We start from the raw sequence: 21,821 nt of genomic DNA, 5'->3' as shown, positions 1-21,821 counted from the left end.
CAGCACAAAACTAGGTGTGAAGATGGAAAACATCGAACCACTCCTTCTCATACCTAACCCACAACGGGTCAAAATGTTGAATAAGTATATCTCTCATAACATGCGACATATGCGTCAAATTCTCTTCAAATTTCATGGATTCCAATATTTTTACGAACACAAGTTCCGGTATGAAAATGATAGACAGGCCGATATCTATAATTTTCTGGTATCTCTCTCAGCTCTTTCTCTCATTTTTTGAAGGTTCCACGATTTCAGTTTGACTAAACATTACCATAGACAAATGAAGGTATAGACTAAAAAGTTTTAAAATGTACCCCTTCCGGCAGATGTCACTATGGTTGATCTTGGGCCAGTTAAGTCACTCAGGGCTAGTGAAGTCACTCGACTTCGAAAACAATTTATTCATTTTTTTGCTATTTCAGTTCCATATTTTTATATTTTACGACATATTTGGATAATGTAAAAGTAAAAAAGTCACTGTTTTGTTTTTAATTGATAAATAATAAATAATCATAAAAATATTCAAAATTTTGTATTTTGAGAGAATTGAGTGATTCTACTGAACCTCTCTCACAGCATGAACGACATCTATTGAAGCACTTTTTTCGAAGATAACAGATGAGACAACTTTTTAGTCTATACCTAATTTGTCTATGACATTACGATGTGTCAATTTTGAACCACATTAAACCGAGCAGACGGACACGGCGAGATCTATTTCAAATGTCATGAAACGAATTTTCTTCAAAGAGACATGAGATCTTAAAATTTTTACTTTGACTTGACACATTTTGGACCTATCAAAAAGGTAAAAAGCCTTTGTAACAATAAATTTCAGGATAGAAAATATGTATAATGGGGTTTTTGGCCAATGCTACTTTGCTACTTACTATATCATCCAGATTGAACGTACCTTGAAAATTACTTTATTGTAACGTATTCGTGAAAAACTTTTCAAGAAGCATTAATTTTTTCTGAACTTAAGGGGCTTTCAAATCCCAGAAAAACATTTTCAATACAACAAGGGCCTCTTTGAAACCGAATCCTGTATAATTTCACCTAGAACGGCATAACAAAATCAAATTAGTTTCCAATTAGAAATGTTTGCCAATCAATCTCTTCACATTTCCAACAACACCCACAAATATTTACATTTTTCTTTTGTTTATTAAATTTCATGGTAATGCTTTAATCAACTCAGTACGGCGATGATGATGAAACAAAAAACAAATGTGATTGAGTGTTTGGGAGTGTGGGTGTGAAGAAATGAGAGGTGAGTTGCCAATGTAAAAGGCATCCATCTATTATTGTTTGTGAGTGAGTGTGTGTGTGTGTAAGTGCGTACATGTGGCACACAAAGGGACATGTTGGCAAGCCAGGCATGCTGTTTGTTTGCTACTCACATTGATTGTGTCAACAGCATCCTCTCTGGCTCATCATCAAAATGGGAGGGAATCTCTCTCACACTCTCACAACCAACATACTCCCACTCATTTGAGTTTGCCGTTAATTGTGTGTGATATTATAATGAACGCCCTGAGATGCGAATGGCGGGATGTTGTTTTTGTGGTGGCTACGTGTTTTTATTTTATTTTTTAATGAAATAATGTTGGATTTTTGTTAAATTTATTTCTTGTTCTTCTTTTTTTTCATATAAATTGCAATAACAATGTGTGTATGCTCGCGTATCTGTGTGTGTAAACTATGTAAAGACAGTTAAAAACAGTTCCATGTAGCGTGTTTTCTCTTCAATGGAATAATATATAGAAATGGTCAACAATGGAACGTGAAAAGGAAGCCTGATAGTTCTTTGTCGGAACACACAACCAAAACACACACACATACACACTAATACACAAAGACACCGAGAGGCATACATTCATACACACGAACAGACCAACCAACCAACCAGCTAGGCATTGGCCCAGGCAGAGATATGAAGGCATGCCAACACCAGAACCAGCGTCCGGAAGGATATCAACACACACATACACACGGCCGACAGACATGAAGACATGCAGAGAATGTGCTAAAACATGAACAAGTTTCCTGTGAAAAAAACAGCAACAACAAATATAACTAAAACTACAACAACGGGAGCTCTAGGCTCACACAATGAAAAGAGAAAAGGAGAGAGAGAGAGGAAAATGTGAACATTTTATTAAAAATAATCTAAAATAAAACGGAAACTAAGCAAAGAATTAAAATAGCCATAACCAACAACAAAATAAACAAACAAAAAAATTGAAAAAGGAAACAATAATTGAAAATTACGAATAAAGTTAATTTTGAAATTAAAAACAACAACAACAACTGTTCTAACATCAACTGAAAATAAAATTAAAAATAAAAACAAAAAAGAAAAGTGTGTCGGAAAAATAAACTTCCCAGTGATAGAAAAGTGTGCAGAAACGGCAAACATCAACGGTGTCTGTCATCAGCAAACAACATTTCCTCTTAACAAAAATAATAACTAGAACACGCTGCAACAACAAGAAAAACAACAAATTTAACTGCAATAGTAATAACATCAACTCTGACGACAATTGCTCTTCCTCTTAGTTTTTTTTGGATCTAATTAGAACAACTTAAAAATAAATCCTCACATACACGTACTAACCCAACAGAAACATCTAAAAAAAGAAGCCCCAGAGAAGGGGGACGGGGGTGAGAAGAGAAACAGAGGAAGAGTATTAAAGGAGTAGATATTTTGCATTAGCATTAACCCCACATCCTTTGTAAGAGGCCTTAAGACCACACAAGAAACAGCAGCAGCAGCAGCAGAAGAAGAAGAGGACTAAAGGAAAGCACCACCACCACAAAAAGCAAAACAAAAAACGCTTTAATGTATCCTTAGTACTTAATACAGGTGAGTCCATGTTACTTTTTGCCTAATATGTTAGCTATGCCATATTACTTTTGGAGCAGCGGGTGGGCCCAAGGGGAGAAAGGAATTTATGTTAATGTCTTCCTTTTGTTTACTCTGCGGAGAGAATGGAAGAAGAAAAAAACCCTCCGGAAAGGGAAATCACCCATAAATAATGGGGGACGGGTATCTCGTCCATGTGTATGTGGATTCTTTGTTTGATGATATGCAATTAAGTGCCATTAAATATGCCGGTGAAACGTGTTCGCACACACACACACACATATACAGACACAGAGGATAATAATCAAGGATATTGAGTTTCTCAAAAGAATATTTTGAATATTAAAGAAAGACCAATATAATGATTAATATTAAGATATTAAGAAGCAATTTTGAATGGATATTGAAACCAGTTTTTTTTTTGGACCTTCAATATATGCGTTGTGTTTATACGAGTTTGAATGTATTCTTTTTTTATGAAAATTTATTTCCTCTTGCTGAATTTTTCCTTTGTTTTTCGATACACAAAAAGGTAAAAATGACAGACTGATTGCTTCAGATCCACCTAAAAGAAACAACTAGGGCTAGAATATTGAAATTTGTCATTAAGGTAGCTGGTGGTGAGTATAGGCCCATAAACGCAGTGCTTTCGGACATTCGTACAAAAAAGTAATAAAAAGAGAAAAAAAATTAGTTTGTTCTTCGACTAATTTTCTTTTAGTTTTAGTGTTCTTGGAAAGCACTAAAAAATTCTAAAATTGTGCGATTACTAAAATTCACTAAAAATCAATATTTTAGACCTCGAATCTTATAAATACGCAAGTGGAAATAACTACGACTGCGAAATATCAGTCGAAGAGGTATCTTTGGAAGTTGTACCAAAAAGTACTAAAAACTGCGCTGATGTACTAAAAACGGTTTCCGATTAAAATCATCACACAAGGTTTTGTCTTTTCTTTGGAAACTGTACTATAGTGGTACTACAAATACTAAATAGTTCATGGTTAGAGCTAGAATTCTGAAATTTGCTACTAAGCTTTGTCTATCTGAAAAAGAAAAAAAATCAGGGATTGTGATGTCGATGGATTCGGGTTGTAGACGATTTTTAGGTAATTGTTTGCAACATTTTATCCGGATTAACCCACATTTTAGGATTCATTGGTTAATCCGGATTTATTCAACCCAATTTACAATAAAAAAAAGAAATGAAAAATAACAATAACAAAATAACAAAAAGAAGCTAACTTCGGCCGGGCCGAACTTTTAATAAAATTGAAATTTTTCAAAAAAAAAAAAAAAAAAAAAAACCGAAAATTACCACTCAAATGAAAACCGTTATATGGGAACTATACGCTACATGGGGACCTTAATACGAAAATTTTTGTCATAGGCTGTAGTGCCCATTACGGACTTCAAATACGAAATTTGTTACAATTCCGGTAAATAATGACTCAAAACTCATGACAATACGGAGTACCGGAAGGTACCGATGACGTGGACAAGCACAGGCAATTTTCTGTCTTAGGTTGTAGTACCCATTAGGATCTTCCAGTAGGAAATTTGAAACAATTCCGGTGAGTAATGATACTGAAACCATCAAAATAACGAATGTCGGGAGGTACCGTTGGGGGCTATACGAAGACTTGGACCTGCATACAAAAATTTCTGTCATAGGCTGTAGTACCCATTAGGATCTTCCAGTAGAAAATTTGAAACAATTCCGCTGAATAATGTTGCTGAGATCATCAAAATACCGAATATCGGGAGGTACCGTTATATGGGAGCTATACGAAGACGTGGACCTGCATATAAAATTTTTTGTCTTAGGCTGTAGTACCCACAACGAACTTCAAATACCAAATTTGAAACAATTCCGGTGTATAATTTTGCTGAAATCATCATAATACCGAATATCGGGAGGTACCGTTGGGGGATTTACGAAGATTTGGACCTGCATACAAAATTTTTTTGACATAGGCTGTAGTACCCATTAGGATCTTCCAGTACGAAATTTGAAACAATTCCGGTGAATAATGTTGTTGAAATCATCAAAATACCGAATATCGGGAGGTACCGTTATATGGGAGCTATACGAAGACTTGGACCTGCATACAAAAATTTTTGGCATAGACTGTAGTACCCATTACGAATTTGAACATGAAAATACCCAATATCGGGGTATTTCGTATGGGGCTATATGAAAACGTGGACCGACATGGTCCATTTACGAACTTAACCTGGAGTAGATCATACCAACTAATAACTTTTTTCATTGTGGCTTTAGATCAGTTACAATTTGGAATCGGGGGGAACTAATATATATGGGCGTTATATCTAACTCTGAATCGATTTCCATCATATTTGACGAAGGCACTTTTTCCTTTCATACAAAATAACATGGCTATGGGGTGCATATGACTTCGAGAAGGCTTAAATAGATATAGATAGATATAGATGTATGGGAACTGAGTTTTACAAAATCGAAAATTTTTCTTGTATGTGCAAAAATCTATCCAATTTGGGTTGATATTAACCCTTTGGTGCGCAATAAACTTAAAATCGGATTAAGATATATATGGGAGATATATCCAATTTTAAAGCGATAATAATAAAATTTGGCAGAGGTATTTCTGGGCTGTATCTGATGCCTGTTCCCAAATATTATTGTTGTGGAGTGCATATTGCGAGTGTGAGGGACTTAAACGCCATAATCAGAAGCTATAGCTATATCTGAAGCGATTTTCAGCATATTTAAAGTACCTACTTCTTCTAAGCTGAATTTGATCGGATGTGCCAAAGGACATCCTATTTTTAGGAATATTACACATATGGCGCACAATAAAATTGAACTCGGACGAAAATATATGTATATCATCGATCAACTCATTTTTGTACCTTCCCTTAAAAGGGCGAAAACTCAGAATTTTCATAAGTCATGCGAAATGCAAAAAAATCCTCCGATTTTTCTGAAACATTATAATATTTCTAACGACCAATACTTTTTACTTGCTATGCAACATTTCGATTCAAATTTTTTTTTCGAATAGAAGGCTATGAAATAGTTTTTAAATCAAAATCAAAATATTTTTCACATTTCATTTAAAATTTTATAAAAGAAAATAACGTTTTAATTAACATTGAAAATTGGATTTTGAATTACCGGAATATACATAAATAATTTGCGTGCATATCATACGCAAGCGGTACAGATGATAGCAGATTTGAATTCATTACGGAAAGTTATAAAATTGCAAATTGAATGGGGAAATATTGAAGAAACAAAATGAGTTTGGGCTTGAGAATACATTCATTATTGTGGATTATGGATAAATGGAATAAATGAGAGAATCATGCCAAAACTGAGATGAAAGGTAAGAATAGTGAAAAAACGTTATTAAGAGATTTTTAGAAAATGTATCGAAGCATATATTTGTCAATATTTGATCAAGTGTCACTTTTTATAACCTACAACATTATGTGTTTGGGGTTATTAAAAATTTGATTGGTCCAAAAATTTTGTAAGACCTCGAAATATTGGTTTCCCACATAGGAAAGTATATATGGATTTTCCTATCCAGCCGAGAAGAGTCGATCTAGCTGTGTATGTCCGTCCGTCCGTCTGTCCATGTTAATTTGTAATCAAGCTACAGGTCGCAATTATGAACCGATCCTCACGAAATTGAAAATGGGGGTGGGTTATGGTCAGAATAGAACCCAATTGTTTTTGGAGATGATCGCACGGTATTTAGAGGATGAAATGGACCAAGAATAGAAAAATTATGTGTTTTTGCAGTTGCTCTATAAGCCACAATTATGAACCAATCGATGCGAAAATTTACATGGAGTTAGAGTTTAGGAGTGGGCAGAAACCTACCAATTTGGTCGGCCATCGGACGGTAAGTAGCGGGTAAAATAGACCCTAACTTGTATGTAAGAAAATATATATATAAAAGATTTGATCTTATGTATTATAAATAAAGAACCGCTGGGCCGATTTTCACAATTCGCATCAATTCGGAATGGTCTCTTGCCAGAAAACGATAAAATCTAAGAAAATCGCGGGAAAATATACCAATAAAAAAGTGAATATCTTTTGTCGAATTTTTTCAATTTTTGTAATATTTTTTATCGCATGCAATTTTTTCAATTGGACATACAATTTTGAATTGTAAATTTTCTAAATTTTTATACCCCCCAACACTACGTTATGAGGGTATTATATGCATATCTCAATTATCGTCCAATCCTCACGAAATTATGCATTGGGGTAGGGTTGGGGTCAGATTTAAAGCCTATTGTCCTTAAGATGTACACTTAGAGGTGCAAATGGACTAATAAAAATATATTTTTCTAATTTTGTAGTCGCTCTATAGGCCACAATTGAAACTAATCGACACGGAATTTCGCATGGGAAGAGAGTTAAGGGCAGGGAAGAAGTCTTGCATTTTGGATGTCCATTGGATTACATTTAGCTGTAAAATAGACCACAAATTTCACAACTTTTGCCAAATTATCCGGGCCACAAAACTAAGGGTAGTCTCTGGGCGGGGCTCTTAGACATTATTTCAAAAACGAAATCTTCCAAAATGGATTTGGATATAAGGGGACCACGATCATATTGTAGTGTTGTAGGGTATCACATGGTCGGCCCCGCACGTCTATAGCCTTTGCTTACTTGTTTTTTTGGTGTTTACCCGAGGGAGAGAAACGAAAGATACATCTCCACTTCTTTCCGTTCCTAACCCACAAATGATTAACATTTTCGAAGTTTATAACTCTCAAAATTAATACTGCACTTCTAAATATTTTTGTCAACATACATCCCATCATATATTAGATATATAGCAGCAGGAGTCCAAAGCCAAGTCCAATAGTTGTTTATCGTAACATTTGTTTTAAACTTTGGTCACGTGCTGAAGTTGTAAATAGCTACCATTCTTTCTGGTAATTATTCTAACAAAGAAAATGCGTGGAATTACCCTCTGGATGTCTTCAAACTTCGCACTTCCAAATATATGTTCTTATATTGGACCACTATTGAGCCAAATTTTTCAAAGAAGTCATAAAATGTGAAATTAGTCCCGTATGTTATGATGGTAAAAATGTTAGTTCCCTCTCGCAACCACCAATCGCGGATTTTCTTACCACTTCGTGCACGAGAACGGTCTTTGTCATTTTTAAGGTTTTCCGACTATATTATGTATTGATTTTAAAATGTTATATTTTAATGGGAATATTTTTAAGGGGTTTCTCTACGGACTTCGTGGCTAAGAAAGGTCAATATCTTTTAAATATTTTTTCAATAACCTACTACTACGATCCTTTGACAAACAATTTTTAATGTTTTCAGGATCTTTCTGGCTATATTAATTATAGGTTTTAGGAATATTTGATACACAGTCTTTCCAGAAAAGATTCTGACTTTTAGAACAATCGTCCATCCCTATACAGACAATCGGGATTTTTTTTCAAATATTTTCATGATTTCAAAATTGTAGATTTCTTAAAAACTGCGTGGCAACCAATATTTGGACTTTAAAATACATCTTTAGCGAGAAATCTTTGATTATTTTAAAAATATTTTTCAAAATCTTTACGTTTTACTATAGCACCCATATAGCGGTACCTTCCGATATTCTGTATTTTGACGATTAAAGCCACATTTTCTAACGAATTTTTCTAAAATTTGGTATTTGTAGTTTATAATTTGTTCTTCCATCGATGTCAAAACAATCAAATATTCAGTACTTTAATGATCTTGGCCACATTTTTTAGTGGAATTGCTTTAAATTTTGTATTAAAGTCTGCTAAAATCGGATGATTCTTTCTTTTTCTATGGGTTAAATTATTTTCTAGGAGCATTTTGACCTTTTGTGGGGCAAAACGACTCCGATTTTCCTGAAACGAATTTTGTTTAAAGAGATGAGGCACGTGTTGCCTGTATTAAGTGAAATAAGTGTGTCTCAACTAGAACGCAATCGTGAAATCGGAAATAGGTATCGTGAAGTGATAACCAGTTTTTCTTGCCAAAAATAAAAGAATTGAATGTTGAGGGCATGTGGTTCAACAAGACGGCGCCACATGTCGTACAGTCAGAGAAACAATTCATTTGCTGCATCAGTAATTTCCTGGTCGTGTTTTCTTCGCCGCCTAGATCGTGCGATTCCTTTGAATTTTTTGAAATCGATAGTTTACCCATATAAATCAATAACGATTCAAGCCTTAACGGAGGAAATTGGGAACTGCATTAATAAATTACCGCGGCATTTATGAACAACGGTCATTGAAATTTTCATTAAAAGATCGCGTGTATCACGATATCTTGCTCCATTTTTTTTTTAAGGAAAATAATTTGAACAATATTTTTTGTTGTTTTTTTTTTTAATATTTTTTCTTGTGTATTTCCTTGAAAAAATATTTTTTAAAAACATTTTCTTAATTGTGAATTATTTTTTTTAAATACATGTTTTTATTAAATTTGTTTTTAAAGTTAATATTCTAAAAATATTTTTTAATCGTGGATTTAAAAAAAATCGTAAAGTTATTAAAGAACTGTTTAATCGTTTAATTTTTAAAATACTAGAAAGAAATTTAGATTTTGAGTTTGGATTTTTATACATATTTTTAGAAACGTTTTTCAATCTGTTGTTGCAAAATAGTAAGGCTTAACCCCATTATTGCTGTTTTTATTTTTATAAAAACAACGATTGTTTATTAGAGTTTCAATCGAGATTTTTGTACCCTACACAATATAGTCGTAAGGGTATTATGTCTTTGTGACATGTTTGTAACATGGAGAAGGAAGCGAAATAGCCCCATAGTTACTTCTGAGGATATTCATAGAATTACTTTCTGAGTCGATTTATGCATGTCAGTCCGGCGGTCCATGTATTTTTGTGAACAAAATGCACGTCGCATTTATTATCCTCTTGAGATGAAATTTTCCAAACAATATTTGTTTGGCCCAAGAAATTGATGAGAGATGATTCAAATTTAGATATAGGTCACATATATATCTTTATCCGATTTTAGGTTTATTGGGCACCAAATGGTCTAAATGACCTAAATTTTGTTACATACGTCCGAATTCAGTCTAGAAGAAAGAAAATAAAATTTGTTGAAAATCGGTTCATATATAGCTCCCATGCATATGTTTCATCCGATTTGGTGCTTAAGTCTCTCACATTCGTAGTATGCTCTACATAAGAATGATATTTTGTACCAGATATCAGATAAAGCCTAGTGTAACGTGGTTTTCTCGTCGGCTGAGGTAAGCTCAGCTGTATCCAGGGTCTCCTTAAGGACCCACTAAACCTTATGAAATATTAAGAGTAGATTTCTCCCTTTCCTGGGGGTAAAAATCGGATGTTTTATTGATCTTTAATTCTAAATTACAATCTACTCGGGTTGAAATACGATAAGATAAATATGGAATATAGGATGGCAAATGGACTTCGGAGATGTTAGTGATTTCAAGGTATTGATGCTTAGTTGATGATCGGGAATTCGATGTTAACTCGTATCTTAGACAGGAGGATGTACGACTCGTGGACAATCGAGAACGATGATGTCGGGTGTACACAATGAGTACTCGGGTGGTTGATGTGAGGGGTGATTAGTCGACGACTTGAAGGCGATCGGATATTCGGGGATGACCGTAGGAGGTTGATTGTGGGGAAGATCGGGAATTACGGCGTTGCGTTCGGGTGATGCTTACGTTGACGATTTGAAGGTAATCGGGAACTTGTGGTCGTCGGTTGTCGACGATCAGGAATTACGATGATTGTGTTCGGGTGATGCGTTCTGTTGACGGTAATCGGGGACTCATGGTCGTTGACGATTTGAAGGTAATCGGGTCGTCGGTTGTCGACGATCGGGAATTACGATGATTGTGTTCGGGTGATGACTGTTGTTGACGATTTGAAGGTAATCGCGAACTTGTGGTCGTCGCTTGTCGACGATCAGGAATTACGATTAGAAGGTAATCGGGAGCAGCTGTCCAGGTCTTCGCGAGCAGATTGACATTCGTACTGGTTGGGCAGCTCCTTGAGGGTAGATTCGGCAACCGATGCGTTGGACGGGGCTCGTTCGTGTTCGGCAGCTCGTTGAGGGTAGATTCGGCAACCAATGCGTTACTCTTTGTAAATGGATCGGGGCTTGTTCGTGTTCGGCAGCTCGTTGAGGGTAGATTCGGCAACCGATGCGTTACGCTGTGTAGATGGATCGTGGCTCGTTCGGCAGCTCGGGTTTTGTTATTCGGGTCGGCTACAGGGGCGAGGTAACTAGCCTAGCTACGATTCTCTAACTACGTCTACTCCACTACCAACGTTTGACTATAATACGGAACAGCGAGCCGAAGGTCCTGTGGAACAGCGAACCGAAGTTCCTGTGGAACAGCGAACCGAAGTTCCTGTGGAACAGCGAACCGAAGTTCCTGTGGAACAGCGAGCCGAAACTCCTGTGGAACAGCGAGCCGAAACTCCTGTGGAACAGCGAACCGAAGTTCCTGTGGAACAGCGAGCCGAAACTCCTGTGGAACAGCGAACCGAAGTTCCTGTGGAACAGCGTGCCGAAGCTCCTGTTGAACAGCGAACCGAAGTTCCTGTGGAACAGCGAGCCGAAGCTCCTGTGGAACAGCGAGCCGAAACTCCTGTGGAACAGCGAACCGAAATTCCTGTGGAACAGCGAGCCGAAGCTCCTGTGGAACAGCGAGCCGAAACTCCTGTGGAACAGCGAACCGAAGTTCCTGTGGAACAACGAGCCGAAACTCCTGTGGAACAGCGAACCGAAGTTCCTGTGGAACAGCGAGCCGAAGCTCCTGTGTAAATGAATTACCAGCCACTCAAATTAATGAGAGCCAGTCTTGGAAAAGTATTCCCGACTAACGCTTTTTTTAGTCGGAGAACGGCCGATGATCTTTAGAAAATCACTAGCTACCCTTTGGCAAGCTCCTGCAGTAGCGAGCCTCTTTTTATCGCACCTCAAACCGAACACTATATGTGACCGGTTCTACCAAGTCATTGCGAATTTTTAGCCTTATGCTGTGAGCAACACACCACCGAAAACTACTTTGTTCACCACGCGCCCAATGAATGCTGCATTTGTTGGCTCGTGCTGTTGTCGCCTTGTTGACTGCGTATGACCGAGTCGTGTGTGTATGGTGGTGGTGGTTGGTTGGTGCTGTTAGCGTCGCACTTGCAGTGGCCGCTGTTGTTGTTCCCATTGTGTAATAGGTGCGGTTGTTGGTTCTTATAAATGTACGTGATGAAATCAGCACGTTACACTAGAAATACCTCTGGCAAATTTTATCGAGATCGGTTCAGATTTGGATATTGCTCCCATATATATCTTCAAACGATTTCGGATTAATTGTCAATAAAACGGTCAATATCGGTCCAAATGACCTGAAATGTGGCAAATCCGACCGAATTCAGTCTAAAAGCAAGAATTTCAAATTTGGGTTAAGTCCCTCAAATGCATAATATGATCTCGCTGGAGCACTGAATCTTTTGTGTGTCGTACCATCGCTCGTTACCGTGATACTGGTAGCATATCCCGACGTCAAGGAAGTGGACGAAAGAAAACAGCAACATCAGCAGAAATGGTTCGAAAAGTAAAGAAGCGAATTGATAGAAACCCGCGTCGCAGTGGCCGAAAAACGGCTTGTGAGCTGAAAATATAGCAATACTTCGGCAAATATTGAAAAATATGATCGGGGTAAAGCCATTGAAATTCCAAAAAGTGTAAGAACTTACACCTCAACAGAAAGAAAATAGAGCCACCCAAGAGTGGTTACAAAATGAGGTTCGTCGCTTCATATCTAGCGCACAAGTGCCTTCAAAATCACCGGAAACCAATCCGTTGGACTATTGTGTCTGAAGTATTTTGGAAAGCAAGGTTGGCACTAAAAAATACCAAAGTGTCAAGTGTCACCTCAAGCAAGCGCTTCCCCGGGATTGGGCCAAAATACCGCAGGGAAACATTCGGGCAGCGTGTGACGGTTTTATTGGCCGTTTGAAGGCCATAATTCGTGCCAAAGGTAACCAATTCGAACAAATCTAAACCTATTCTAAAATTTGATGCTATTTCCAACATTTTTTGCTTTCATTCAATAAAATTTATAAAATGTAAAAATTATGGCGTTTGACTTTGTTGCAGTTTTTTATTTCACCCTGTATAATTTTTTTTTTGTTACGGAAGCTCTACTAAATACGGTGTAGGGTATCATATAGCCGGCCCCGCCCGACTTTTTCCTTTTCTTACTGATGTTTTTAATTTTCAGGATTTCCTGTTTCATTTCCTGAGTAAAAACCTTGAATTTCTAAAAAGTTTTAACAAAACGTTCTTGAAAAAAAACTGAGGATTATCCTTAAAATTCTTCTTTTCAAATAATAGCGATTTTTTAGAGAGTATCAAAATTTCTTATTAGAACCATACCCAGTATAGTTATTGCTATAGGCTAAGGGCATATTACTGATGGCGACCGAGTACTGCTGTCTAACATGTTTTTTTTTAATTTAGATCTTATGATGAATTTGTAGAAATTAAAAAAAACAAATAAAAATTCCTCCATGTTCTTCAAAATTAACATCGCCGCTGAACGTGTCTTGTTTTATGAAACTATACTTCAATATACACGATTACAGTATGCCATCACATCTCTAACCATTCCGGATTTTTTTTTTTTTTGCCTTCACTTCTTTATATTTCGTATTTTTTATCGTCTACACCCGCATTCGCCAAATTATCTCTAATGAGAGCAATTTTTGTTTAAATACGAAATACGCCAAAAAAATAATTGCAAAACATCTACAAAAACAACAACGGCGTCGAAAAACGACGATACAAAGTGAATTCAAACAAATTAGTCGTTTATGAGTCCTTTTTGGGCCAGATCGAAATGAAGGAAGTAAATAAAAACGCAAAGCATGTTTTGTTATGGGGTCAACGCAAAATTCATTTTTGGGTCAGAGGGGGAAGCAAAAAATGATTTTCATGAAAATTCTAACATTCGAAAATGTTTAAATATTTTCTGCAAAGGGAAAGAAAGAAAATCATAGAAAAAACTAAAAACCGATTTAGAAATTCACAAAATTGGCGTGGGAATTCAATACAGCTGTGTTTTGCCTTGTTTTGTTTGGTCTGGTATTGGAGGGGTGTTAAGGGAGAGGAGGGCAAATTATACATCCCTAGCACACCATCAAATTATAAAAGCCAGGCAATTCTAACTCTTTATATCCCCCCCACACACACAATCATATCCACAGAATTGCCTACATTTTGTTTGTAACAAAATTCTCTTTTGATTTTCCCTTTGGGTTTCAATAAATAGCAAAAATAGTTGAATTTTTAAAATGGATTTCAGTTGTTTTTGTTGTTTTTTTTTTTTGTTGTGTCAGTTATGAATGGTGAATGTTATCGTAACTGTGTTCAACATCAGGGTTGCCAATATATTTCTGAAATTTGAGTGTGTAAAAAAGTCACGATTCTCAAATGCAACGTGTGTATACAGGGTGAGATAAAAAACTGCAACAAAGACAAAAGTCATGATTTTTACAATTTTTTTTATACCCTCCACCATACATGAAAGTATATATATATATACAAAGTATATATATTTTTGATCAGAGTAAAATTCTAAGACGATTTAGCCCTGTCTGTCCGTCTGCCCGTCTGTTGTAATCACGCTACAGTCTAAACGAATTAAGATAGAAAGCTAAAATTTTGCACAGATCCCTCTTTTGTCTGCAGGCAGGTCAAGTTCGAAGAAGGGCTATATCTGTTCACGATGTCGTATAGCCCCCATATAACGGTACCCCCCGATATTCGGTATTTTGATGATTTTAGCCACATTTTTCAAGGGAATTGTCTGATAATCCACACAAGGAGTTCTTTGTGGGTACTTTATTCCTTGGAAGATAATTATCTATACAGGTCCAAAATATCGTATAGCCCCCCATATAATGGTACCCCCGATATTCGGTATTTTGGTTATTTTAGCCACATTTTCAACGGAATTGTCTGATAATCCACACAAGGACTTCCTTGTGGGTAAATTATCTCTTGGAAGAGATTTCTCTATATAGGTCCACGATATCGTATAGCCCCCATATAACGGTACCCCGCGATATTCGGTATTTTGATGATTTTAAACACATTTTTCAACGGAATTGTCTGAAATTCTACGCATGGGTTTTTTTTAGTACTTTACCCCCTGAAAGAGAGTTGTCTATATAGGTCCACAATATCGTATATCCCCCCATATATCGGCACTTTCCGATATTAGATATTTCAAAGATTTTAACAGAATTTTTAATGGATTTTATTTTTTGAAAAATTTCTAATTCGTTCCAAATGGTGGAGGGTATTCAAAGTTCGGCCCGGCCGAACTTACTGCTTTTTTACTTGTTAATTTTTTATTCAATGAAAGCAAACAAATTATATGTCACCTTTGGCACGAATTATGACCTTAAAACGTCCAATAAAACCGTCTCACGCTGCCCGAATGTTGCTATGCGGTATTTTGGCCCATTCCCTGCGAAGCGCTTGCTTGAGATGATCAACTTTTTGGTATTTTTTAGTGCCATCGGATTGATATTCGGAGATTTTTGTGGCCATTGTGCGTTGGAAATGAAGCGAGGAACCTCATTTTGTAACCATTATTGGGTGGCGCGTGCTGAATGCGATGGTGCTGAGTCCTGTAGGAATGTCCAAGGTCTGCGGCCAAAATGTTTGCGTGCCCAAGGCTTTAATACACCCTCCAGAATATTTTTGCGATAATATTCGTCATTTATTCTGATGCCACGGTCGATAAATACGAACGGAGAGTGACCATCGGCTGTTATGGCAGACCACACCATCACCATGGTCGTCACATGCTGCCCGAATGTTGCTCTGCGGTATTTTGGCCCATTTCCGGAGAAGCGCTTGCTTGAGGAGATAGACGCCTTGGTATTTTGGTATCTGGAGAATTTGGTGGTAATTGAGCGAGGAACCTCATTTTGTAATAATTTTTGAGTGGCGATGGTGCTGAGTCTTGTTGGAATGTCCAAGGTCTGCGGCCAAAATGTTTGCATGCCCATATTCGGCATTTATTGTGATGCCATGGTCGATTAATACGAGCGGGGAGCGACCATCGGCTGTAATGGCGGCCCAAACCATCACCATGACCGGCGCTTGAATTCCGAAGATGCACATTTTCAGCTGACCTCTTTGGCAAGTAAACCCGATCATTTTGTTTTTTTACAAACTGCTGGACAACGAATGTTTTCTCAACGGAGAGAACCAAATTCGGCAGTTCACCACTTTCGGCCAAGCCAAGCAACTCTTTAGCTCTTTTGAGTCTATTTTCTTTCTGTTGCGGTGTAAGTTCTTGCACTTTTTGGAATTTCAATGGCTTTACCCCGAGCTCATTTTTTACAATTTGCCGAATGGAATATTGCGATATGTTTAGCTTATGAGCTACTTTTCATCAAGGCGCTTCTTTACTCTTCGAACTATTTCTGCTGATATTGCTTATCCAGTTTTCTTCCGTCCACTTTCTTGACGTCGGGCTATGCTACCAGTATCACGGTAACGAGCGATGGTATGAGACACAATAGATTTATTCACATATAAATGCTGGAGTGCTCTTACGATAGCTACTTGTGGTTTTCCAGCCAAATATAAAGAAATCACACTATCAAGCTTGAATTTCATTACGAATAATTTTTTTTCTGGAAAATTCTCACCAAAATGCTTTTGTACGCTTGTAAGCGATATAATGCGCTGTCACTGGAATAATTTTAACAGCTGTCGGACGAGTGGCTTAGAAATGACAGCATTCTGAAGCTGGTTGCAGTTTTTTCATCTCACCCTGTAGAAGAAAATAAAGTTTTTGGGAGAGAGACAGAGAACACCGAGAATAATTTATATCTCCTTTATTGAATTCTTTTTCTTTCCCATAAAAGTCAATTTATTTTCCCGAAAATTTTTTTCCATTTTCTTGTGGGAGTGATTACCAATGCTTTATTCTTATTAACTAGAAAGCTGATCTCCATCTCATTCGTTTCCCCATCTTATTTCAAAATCCTTTTTCTGTTTTTTTTTTCAACACTAAAAAATGGCAACCCGAAATTCCCTTTCCGTCCCCCATCCTATAAAGTTCATTTAATGGCCATGTGACCACCTGCCAAAGTCAATAAAACTCTATCGCAATATTTTGTCACTAGGATTATTTGTTGATATTCAATATGTGAAAATATTGAAAAAATCCTTTCACTGGGGAATTGAGTCGATTCAATGGGATTCTGTTTCGTGGAATTCAATGAATATGTTTGTTGACAAAACATAAATATCAGATAAAGGCCACGATGGCTTTTAGAGAACGCAGGGTATTTATAATTTAACCATTTATTTTATTTTATTTTATTTCGATTTTCAAGGCAATGAGGAGGGTTGGGAGATGATATTTTAAAATCAATTGGGTTTCAAAGAGCTTAGGTTTTTTAACTTTTTTTCGCAATGCCCTTCAAACCCTGTAGCCTTGTATTGAGTATGAGAATTTGGTATTTTTTTTTATATAAGACAAGTAGAAACGTGTTTAAGTCCTGTTGTCCTGAACGGTTCTTCTGTACCATAAGATGGACTAAATTACACAAATCGGGTGGAAAATATATTCAATTTTTAGAAGCGTACTTAAAACTCCGTTGGAAACAATTTCAAAGGGTGGATGTTTCCCACCAAATATAAACAGTAAATGTCAGCATTGTAACCATTTGAGAGTGAAACAAGTATAAAAGCAGTAAGTTCGGCCGGGCCGAACTTTGAATACCCTCCACCATTTGGAACGAATTAGAAAATTTAAAAAAAAAAAAAAAAAAAAAAAAAAAATCCATTGAAAATTCTGTTAAAATCTTTAAAATACCTAATATCGGAAGGTGCCGATATATGGGGGATATACGCTATTGTGGACCTATATATAGACAAATATATGTCTGGGGGTAAAGTACTCACAAGGAACTCTTTGTGTGGATTTTCAGATAATTCCATTGGGAAATGTGGCTGAAATCATCAAAATACCGAATATCAGAGGGTACCGTTATATGGGGGATATACGATATCGTGGACATATATAGACAATTCTTTTTGAGGGAGTAAAATGCCCACAAGGGACTCCTTTTGTGAAATTTCACACAATTTTATTGAAAAATGTGGATAAAATAATAAAATTACCAAAAATCGGGGGTACCGTTATATGGGGGCTATACGATATTGTGGACCTATATAGATAATTCTCTGCCGAGGTATAAAGTACCCACAAGGAACTCCTTGTGTGGATTTTCAGAAAATTCCGTTGAAAAATGTGGCTAAAATCTTCAAAATACCGAATATCGGGTGTACCGTTATATGGGGGCTATACGATATCGTGGACCGATATACCCCATCTTCGAACTTGACCTGCCTGCAGACAAAAGAGAGATCTGTGCACAATTTTAGCTTCCTATCTTAATTCGTTTAGACTGTAGCGTGATTACAACACACGGACAGACGGACGGACAGGGCTAAATCGCTAAATCGTCTTAGAATTTTACGCTGATCAAGAATATATATACTTTGTAGGGTCTAAAATGATTATTTCGATGAGTTACAAACGGAATGACGAACTTAATATACCCTCCATACCTTTTTTTGGGAGGGTATAAAAAGGTCCCAGTTATCTCCCACCTGCCTCCCTGATCGCTCTATGTCACAAAATGTAGCTTTATTAAATATAATTTTTTTCCCTCCTCGAAATACTCATGTTAGACCCTACAAGGTATATATATTCTTGGTCAGCATAAAACACGAAGTCAATTTAGCAATGTCCGCCATTTCATATGAATATCTATCTGCTGTAATCATGCTATCTTTCTATCGAATTGAGATAGAAGGCTACACTTTTTCACACATGTGTATTTTGTCAGTACGGTAAATGGGCCTGGTCGGTCCACATTTTCTTATAGCTAACATATAACAACAAACTTTTCTATATTTGATAGTTCGACGATTTTAGACACATTTTGTAAAAGCATTGTTTTAAATTTTATATTTAGAGTTCATAATGGGTTCCTTTGTCGAAAAATTTTTGAATAGGTTCATGTTTTCCTATAACCCCCATGTTTCGGTACTTTCCGATATTCGGTATTCTGATGAATTTAGCCACATCTTCTGGGGAGTCGTTTAAAATTTGGTATGTAGGGTTATAATGGACTTTGTCTTTTGTAGCAATAGACTCATAATTTCATTTATCACTCATTAGACGGTACCTCCGAATATTTGGTATCTTGGTGATTTTACCCACATTTTTAACAGATTTTTTTTGTACCCCCAACCATACAAAGGTTATATATTATTTTCTACGGCCAAAACGTGCCTCAAGACATTCAAACTTCAAGACATTTGGAAACAATCTAAGGGTGTCAGTCTATTCGTTTGCCTGGTGCGCACGACAACTCTCGACAACATCGTAATATTATTGCCAAACTTAAATCGAGTTCGGGGGTGGGCAATAGGCCAACATTCTCATTGATAATAATTTACTTGTTCCTCCTCCACAAAGTGTGGGTGTGAAATAAAAGTCCGATTATCTTCGAGGTTCGCACCTCTCAATATTTCTATCAACACAAAATCTGTTGTAAATATGGATAATATACAACCACTCCTTCTGGTGCCTCCCTCACAAAGGGTCAAAATTTTGGTCAGATATAACACTTTATAACATGTGAAACAAGTCAGTGATTCTCTTTCAACTAAAGTATATCTCAATATTTAGTCTAAACTCGAGATCTAGTATGAATTTTGACCAAAAAAATTAAAAAAGTCAAGTGTCATAAACTTAAAAGTAATTGTTCGATATTTCTTCTAAGTTCGCACAATGCAATGCCTTCGTCCAATGGCCCAATGGTTTCTATTTCGTATTTGACCCAAGTCTGATATAAATATTACAACGTACAGATATTGGGACTATATCGACTATTTCCTTCAGTTTATATGAAATATTTCATAAGAGTTGGGAAATTCTGAAAAGTGCATCAGGAACGAGACATGGTGGAAATTTTACATCTTTTGTGGGTGGGGGGAGATACCAGAGGGAGTGGACCGATAAATCCCATATTTATATTAGATTTCTTGTTGAGAGAAATATTTAGATAAACCAAGTATGAACAAGAAAAAAACAGTAGGTTCGGCCGGGCCGAACTTTGAATTTTCAAAAAATAACATTCGCTAAAAATTTTGTTAAAATCTTAAAACTACCGAATATAGCCGTTATATTGGGGTCAATACGAAGATGTGGACCTGCACAAGCAACTTCTGTCATAAGCCATTACAACATTATGATAACATACAATATAGGGTGCTACTGATATATGGGGCCTATACGAAGGCCTGGACCTGCATAGACAATTTTCTGTCATAGACTGCAGTTTCCATTACGAACTCTTAATACGAAATTTGAAACAACTCCGGTGAATGATGTCGCTAAAATCTTCAAAAGACCGAATGTTGGGATGTACCGCTATATGGATATATTCTGTCATACGCTATAGAACCCATTAGGAATTCTAGGTACGATATATGGAACAACTCCGGTGAAAAATGTCCCTAAAATCATCAATGCTGGAGTGCTCTAACGATAGGCACTTGTGGGTTTCCAGCCAAATATAAAGAAATCACACTATCTCGATTGAATTCCATCACGAATAACTTTCTTTTTGGAAAATTCTGAACAAAATGCTTTTGTTCTCCGATGAGAAAACATTGGTTGTCCAGCAGTTTGTAAACAAGCAAAATGATGGTGTTTACTTGCCAAAGAGGTCAGCTGAAAATGTGCACCTTCGGTTGGCCATCAGAACTCAAGAGCCGGCCATGGATATTGTTAGGGCCGCCATAACAGCTGATGGTTGCTGTCCGCTTGTATTAATCGACCGTGGCATCAGAATAAATGCCGAATATTATCGAGAAAATAATCTGGAGGGTTTATTAAAGCCTTGGGCACGCAAACATTTTGGCCACAGACCTTGGACATTCCAATAGGTCTCAGCACCATCGTACTCAGCACGCGCCACCAAAGAATGGTTACAAAATGAGTTTCCTCGCTTCATTTCCAGCGCACAATGTGTCTGAAGTATTTTTGGAAAGCAAGGTGGGCTCTAAAAAATACCAAAGTGTCGATCACCTCAAGCAACCGGGAATGGGCCGAAATACCGCAGAGCAACATCCGGGCAGCGTGTGACTGTTTCATTGTCCGTTTGAAGGCCATAATTCGTGCCAAAGGTGACCAATTCGAACAAATCTAAACTTATTCTAAAATTTGATGCTATTTCCGACATTTCTTGCTTTCATTTAATAAAATTAAAAACTATTTACAGAATTTTTTGCAATATTACTCATTTGAATTGCGTCAAGTTTCGTATTTGATGTTCGTAATGGGTACTACAACTAAGTCGGAAAACTGTCTATGCAGGCCAACGTCGTAGTATTATAATACCCGTACAACGGTACCTCTCTTTATTCGGCAATTTGATGATGATGACATTATTTATTACTAGAAGTTCGGAATAGTTACAACAGCCACCACAGCTTCGTAAAGCCCCCATAGAAAGGTTTTCCTTTGAACGGTATTTTTCAAAGGATTTTTTTTTGAAAATTTTAAAGTTCCTTCCGAATGGTGGAAGGGGTAAAAATTTCTGATTGTTTACTTGTTAGTACCTTTTATTTACGATGTTTTAAAGAGACTCCTCATCTGAAGAATTGCTTCAATGGCGAACTACAAGCAAAATGTTAAGACTGAATCCCTAAAAGTGCAGTATTTGATCCCATAATAAACACAGTTTTTAGTACTTTTTAGTACCTTTAAGTACGGATTAAAAAAAAAAAAATCAAGACATATCGCCTACCTACCCATCAAGAGCTAACGCCATACCAAATT

General features: G+C 36.7%; 1 protein-coding gene across 2 annotated transcripts in view; it reads left to right on the top strand.

Moving 5' to 3' along the window:
- Positions 1-21,821, top strand: part of LOC101890035 (disks large homolog 5) — a 221,072-nt gene that overhangs the window by 26,072 nt on the left and 173,179 nt on the right. For both annotated transcript variants that reach the window (XM_059129329.1, XM_059129331.1), the window contains exon 2: positions 1,720-2,872. The gene's annotated coding sequence lies outside the window, so the exon portion shown is untranslated. The remainder of the gene's footprint in view (positions 1-1,719; positions 2,873-21,821) is intronic.

Source organism: Musca domestica, unplaced genomic scaffold, assembly GCF_030504385.1.
Source record: "Musca domestica strain aabys unplaced genomic scaffold, Musca_domestica.polishedcontigs.V.1.1 6, whole genome shotgun sequence".
Taxonomy (NCBI): domain Eukaryota; kingdom Metazoa; phylum Arthropoda; class Insecta; order Diptera; family Muscidae; genus Musca; species Musca domestica.
This window is presented reverse-complemented; position numbering and strand designations above follow the sequence as displayed.